The sequence below is a fragment of the Athene cunicularia genome, assembly GCF_003259725.1.
Source record: "Athene cunicularia isolate RWA chromosome 14 unlocalized genomic scaffold, athCun1 chr14_part1, whole genome shotgun sequence".
Lineage (NCBI taxonomy): Eukaryota > Metazoa > Chordata > Aves > Strigiformes > Strigidae > Athene > Athene cunicularia.
This window is the reverse complement of record NW_020799118.1, coordinates 14,141,082-14,147,779: the sequence shown is the minus strand read 5'-3', so window position 1 is coordinate 14,147,779 and position 6,698 is coordinate 14,141,082.

Genomic DNA, 6,698 nt, shown 5'->3' with positions numbered 1-6,698 from the left:
AAGCTGGGCCTGTCTTTTACAGCATAGAGCAGGCCCTGCCTGCCCGGCGTGTGCAGGAGCTAAGCTGGGCTCCAGCAGCCCTCCCGGCTTTCTCCGGTGGGTCTGGCAGTGTGGGACCAGGAGAGCGGGCTCGGGGCTGGCACCCCGTGCTTGCCACCATCATTTTGTGGGGTGCTGGTGCGCCCTCAGGCTCCCCGGTTCCACACCAGTGCTGTCCCAGTGCCTCTGGCAGAGCTGGCAGCCCCCAACCCAGCAGCAAAGAGGGAAATGCAACAGGAGCATGACCCAGATGGAGTCAGCTCCATTTTTAGGCTAAAAAAGTGAGATTAAACTATGCAGCAACCCTATTGCTAGCCTGTTGTTGATGCATTTTAAAAAAGAAATGAGCAACTTCAGTGTGATGTGTTGTGTTAGCTGCCAAACTGGCCCTGTCCTAGCCATGTTGCTACCAGAGGTGATGGGTTTGGGGCTGCCCCTGGTGCTGGCGGTGCTGTGGGTCAGGACTCACTTGCTGTGGCCAGGAGAGGTTCCCCTGTATTCGCCTCCTCCCTCAGAGCTGAAATGAGGCTGCATGTCCCCCCTACCTCATCCCAAATGGGATGATGCTATTGATTTAGACCTGCAAATAAGCACCGGGTGGTGAAACACCCGGCAGAACAAATACCCGTGTTCCCATACATATTGATGGGCTGTGCAGAGCCTTCATTGGGATGCTTCCAAGCACATTAGAGAGATGTCTGTTTGGCATGTAATTAACTCTAAATGAGATCAGCAATGAACACATAATTATGCTTCTACTGAATTACTGAGCTTGTAAAGAGCAGGTAAGCAGTTGTTGAGATACCCCGGGCTGGTCAGTCAACTGCTTCTTGTGCAGATTGACATAGCAGACAGGCAGAAATAACTGTGGGGATTTGAGGGGTGTCAGAGAGGCTCATAACGAGGGGCTGGTGGTGGGATCTGAGACCTTGCTCCCTCCCTGCCTGAGAAAGGCAAAGGAGCCATCAGCTCATCCTTGGGTCACGACTCTGGTAACCTCACAAGGACTTTGCCACCTCTGCAGCACTGAACCCATGATTTCTGGGCTGCAAATCTTTCGAAAATCCCATCAGGGTGCTGGTCACCGCACTGAAAGTCCTGCTCCATCTGTGGAGCTGGGCAGGCTCTGTGCTGCTGGCTTCGGCGGCAGCCACCGGGCAGCTGCAAGCTGTGAGGTTTCACTGTCTGGCTGCATGGCATCGCCTGGCTCCTTCAAAAAGGGACTTTCTCAGCTGGAAATGGCCTTCTCGCCCCATACTTCTAACCAGGATCAAGAAATCCCTCTGCTTCCACAGACCTGTGTGACCAGACGCTGGCTAGGAGCAAATTAAACATTAAAAAAGCACCTTTGCTTTTGCGCCTCCTCCTCGTCCCTGTAATTTTTCACTCCCAGGATGATATGAAACCGTTGTCACTCTGCGTCCAAGTCCAGGAGGGCATCAATAAAGGAATAATGGCAGCCAGCCCAAGTTTGTGTTTGCATGGGAAATGAGAAGGGAAGCGGGGCCAAGGCGGAGCTGGGACGCTGTGTGGAGGATGTCTGAGTGCTCGGGATGGCACAGCTGATAGCTGGTGTCCTGGGGACAGCGGTTTGGTTACCAAAGGGCTGTCTCTGATACTCTGCAGCTCTGCCTACTCTAATAAAAATCACACATTTCATGTATATTATTTTTTAAATTGAAGCTTTAAAAAAACCAGTGGGTTTTGGCTGCTTTATCCCCTTATTGGGATTATTTAAATCAAAAGCAGAAATAGGGGGAAAGCTCCTTTTGTAACTCCAGCTGGCTGGGAGCCGGCCCTGTCTGTGCTGCGGGGAGCAGGCAGCGCTCCCCGGGCCGGTGCGGAGGCAGAGGGCAGCGGGGTGGGTGGGGGTCCCGTGGCCGGGGAGGCTGTTGCCCCAAAACGCTGTTATGAGAATAAGGTGGAGCTGTTGAACACACATCCCTCCCGGGCTGATCCGGGAGCAGAGACCAAGGGGCTAGGAAAAGCCCCGTCCTGCCTTCGGTGCTGCGAGCACTAGTTTTTGCTTTCTGTGAAATGCCATCGCTGTTCGGCCGCTGGCACCGCTGTGGGACAGGACCTTGTGCTGTGCAGCCCCATCCTGTCATCCCGTGGGGAGTTTTTGCAGGGCTGCAGCCAGCACCAGGCGCTGGGACATCACTTCCCTGCTGAAACCCTCGCTCCCAGGATGATGCTCCCATCTCAAGATGGGCTGGAGAGCGGCTTTTCTCTGGTCCACGCAGCCTCTGCTTGGCTCAGCCCCCAAATCCCAGAGGAAGATGGGCTGGAGCAGGGAGCTAATGTGGCTGAACATCCTGGCAGTGACAGGGGACAGGACAGTTGTTGAAGATGGTGGGTGTTTTTGTTGTGCAAACGCCTCACCTCCTCCCCGAACAGGTCTGTCTCCAGCTCGCTGGTTTGCTATAGCTACGGGCAATTTTCTGTGTTCAAGTTTTGCAAAACCATATTAAGAAAAATCTCGCCCTGGTGCTGCTGGCTCTCCTCCAGGCTGGAAATTGCATTCCCCTGCTTGAAATTCCTCCCGGAGTTTCAGATGGAGAATGTACAACTTCACTTTCCATCTTGAGCTGCTGTCACACATTTTAATAACAGGGGCTGTGCTACACCCCAGAGGTGGCCGCACGCCAGGATTTTGAAGTGAACCCGTTGGAGCGGTTGCGGTGAGGGTTTGGACGGCTGCGAAGGCGCTGGAGCCGCGGCTCAGCCCCCGCCCTGGCCCTTCCTGCCCCCCCCCCAGCCCAGCTCAGCCTCTTGGACCAGGACGGAGTTTGTGGGTTCATTTTTCATCCTCTGTGTGAGTGCAGTGATGGGTTTGTCGGTGTTTCCTCTGCACCAGGTGATGGGAAACCCGGACCAGAGGGGATCAGCTCTGTTTGCTGCACCACAGTGCCCATGATCCCAACTGGAGAGAGACACAGTTCATTCCTCCTTCATGCTCAGTGGACCCTGGTGAGCTCAGGAAAAGCCCTCATGGTCCCATCTGGGTTTCTCCCTCTGCAAAACCTGCCTCTCCCCACTGAAAGGACTAGAGCAAATCCCCCCACAACATTACATGGAGGATGTTTGGGTTTGGGTTTTTTTTTCAGTAGCCAGTGGATAAACCTCAAAGTTTGGCAGGTCTCTGGGCAAAGGCTTGCTAACGTCACAGGCCAGCTGAGCAGAGTGACAAGGGGTGGTCTTCACTGAGACCCTGGAGGGGACTATGGAGGGGTAGCACTGTCAGGGAGCATGGTGACATCCCCTATCCAGATCCTCCTAGGGCCCCAGCTCCTGGTGGGGACCGCAGGTTGGAGATCCCAACTCCTTGGCTGGCGGGGCTGTGCTGCTTTAGGGATGGTCACAGGGTGGCTCTTACAGCGAGTGTCACTGTGCCTGGTGCTTGGGCACCCCATCCCCTGTGGTACCCACATCCCTGGGGACGGGTACACCTGAATCGCCAGGGAAGGGGATGGGCTTTGCCTCCCCTGGCTGCAGGCGCTGGTTTGCCTCTCACTGAGCTCCCTTTTATGGCTTGCTCTTTGAACCCAAGGAGTTGTGCTGTATTTGTAAAACACACTGCCGTAATCAGGGAAACAGCCTTCCTAATTGGATTGGAACGGCCCGGAGTAATTGGCTGTTTGGGAGCAGCCGTTTCGAATCAAGCTGTGTGCGCCTTAATAAGTTTGCTCGCCTTTATCAGCTTGGCAAACTCTGCTGTGGAGGTGACCTGTTAAATGATCTCCCGTGTTTCTAAAGCATTTTTCATCCCCACTGATCCCTTGAGCCCTTTTCTTTCTTTCTTTGTAAAAACAAACTTTGGGAAATCCCAGAGCACCCATGCTGTGGCTCCTGCCTGCCTGCTGTGGTGGGCTGAAGGGAGGTTTCTGGAGGAGGGGCTGGGTTGTGGTGCTGGGGTGGCTCTTTGGGATGCTTTAGCTCATTATTCGGGGTTCCATCCTGCTTGGATCTGCTGGTTTTGGGGTAGGGGAGAGGATGGACAAGGAGAGCATCGAGCTGATGTGATGCTGTACTGATACTGTTCTGTTTGGCCCTTGGCAGGGCTTGTCACTTGGCTGGCCTGGATCAGGCACAAACCTCACTCGCTTTGGGACCAGAATTTCAGCCCACGGTGGGAACAGCTAATCCCTCTGCTCTGGGTGAGCCCCGGGATGGGGCACGGGAAGTTTTGGGGATGGTGGCCCTGGGAACCTGCTCCATCCCAGTGCTGACCCACCCCAGGGGAGGCTGGCAGGTACAGCCCTGTGTTGGGAAAGCAGAGGGCAATGCACAGGGCTGGAGGGAGCCTTTCCCCCCCAAAAAAAACCCAATTCAAACCACACATATGTGTAAACTGCTTCTGGCATCGGGCTCTCACTGCTGGGCAGACACACGGCGCTTTGAGATGGTCACCAGACATTTCCAACTGCCACAAGATCTGCCACGGCAAGCTCCAGCCCCCAGACCCGCAGCCCCCTGCGTGGCAGGAGGTATTTGCAGCCTGGCTGGGGAGTTGCACGCCACTGTTGCTGGCCAGGGACCCCCAGCTGCCTGCCCCATGCCAGTGAGAGGGGGAAGTGTGGTGCCAGTCAGAGCAGCTGGCCGCACAGCACCTGGGTGCACCCCCCAGAACGGTGCTTTCCCACACGGGGGTCCCTGCTCACCCCCTCAGAAGCTGCAGTGGCAGCACCCGGGTTGTTTGGAGGGAGAACTTACAGAACTCACATCACCACTGCCCCAGCCAAGCTGGGCAGGGCAGGCGGCAGCCTACAGCCATCCCCAGCACTGGGGAGCACCCAGGCAGGCAGCCCCCGCCAGCCCGGGGACCCCCACAGCCAGCCGGGCTGGTCTGTCGCCAATGAAAGGTGGCCCTGAGGCAAAATCTGGTCTTCGTATGGATGGAGCATCCCCATCACTGAGCATCCCACTGGATGGGCCACCGCCCGCTGCTTCCTGGTAACTCCGGTGAGCCAGTCAGCTTCAGGCCTCTCTGCTGCTCTATTTTGTCCTTTTGCTGCTCACCTGGCAGTGCCGGGGGTCACAGCCATGGGAGCTCCCGGCCAGCTCGGATGGGTCTCACCTTGTCCCTGTGGAAGCCTTCTCACACTCCTTTGGCCACACTCCAGCCCCTCCATGGAGCATCTTCCTCTGCGTGGCCGCAGTGCCCCGGCTGCCCCCCCCAGGGCTGCTGGGGACCCCCAGTCCCCAGGGAGCTGCTGAGCCATCAGCCAGGTCATGGCGCTTCCTGGGGACCCACTCGCTCCTGCTGGGATCCCCAGGGGGAAAAAATGACCTTTCTCATCCATCAGTGGAGACAGTCATCTGCGGGGTTCAAAGCTCCCTCGCTCTGGTCAGAGTGATACAGGGAATAAAACAGCCGCACTTCCATCTCCTCAATCAGGGCTCAGAAATGTTGAGGCTCCCTCTGCACCTGCAGTGTCTGTGCCTCACTCCCTGCCAGTGGTTGCAGCCCTCCCGTAACGCCAGTGACAGCCCCCGACGTTTTCATCAGCTTCTCCCAGGGCAGCCCGGTGGCTCCTGCACGCTCTGAGTGGCCCTGGGGACCAGCTGTGGCCCAAAGGTGGCTGCGAGGTCACTGCTGCCAGCCCCCCCTGGGGCTGTGGGTGCCACCCGAGGGTGCCAAGCCCTGATGCCAGCGACCCAGAGCAGGGATCGTGGTGCTCATCGGCCTGGCTGAGGTGTCAGGGTACGGGGTACGGCAGTGCCTGTCCCTGCTCTCCCCAGGGGTGAGGATAAACCCTCCCACTGCTGTTCCCAGCCGTGCCCTGTGATGGGGTACTGCTGCTCGCCACCCACCCGGCTTTGGCTCCTTGGTGCAAACACATTGGTGCCCATTGCAGCAGCATTGCTCCTGTCAGGGGGAGGCCACCCTGTCCCCTTCGGGCCCCAGCACCACCGGCAGCCCAGCAAGCGGCTGCAGCGGGAGATATTTCAGCAGAATCACCAAACCCTTGGGAAGCCGCACTCGTACAAAAGCTCGGCCAAAGATGTGCTACCAGAGGGGGAAGGCCCACGGTACCTCTGGCACAGGACAGGGGATCAGAGAGGCACTGGCCACCGGCCCTGCCGGCCCGTGTCCACATCCCATGTTCTGCACAACCATCCTTGGGTGGCCACGGAGACATGAGGGTGGCCTCTGCCTGCCAAGGGCAGGGAACACGGGGAGCATCAGAGCTGCTCATTTCAGAACTCCTTTTTTTTTTTTTCAAACAAAATGTCCTAATTTTGCTAAAAAATGGCACCTGAGCACTTGTCCTTAATTTTCTGAGCTGCCAGCAAGGCAAGGAGCCAGCCTTTGTCTGGTGGGATCTTGGTTGAATGTGGGGACCCCCCAAACCTGAGGCTGGGGAAGCCTCTGGGCACATCCTGAGCACCCACGGTGCTCAGTGTTTCCCCTCCTCGCCGCAGGGTGCCTGGCCCAGCAGTGAGCCCCGAGCTCACATTTTAAGTCTTTTTCCCCAATTTTGAAGGCAAGAAAGGAAAAGGCTCCTCTGACCATGTCCAAACAGCGGCAAACGCTGAGACACAGCAGCGCCCGCGGTGCAGGGGGGGAGCTGGCAGCCCCGGCCCCGTGCCCCCGAGGGATCCCCCAGCGCTGAGGATGAGGAGGGTGGGTGTGCTGTGCTGCACTCCCCCCCCCG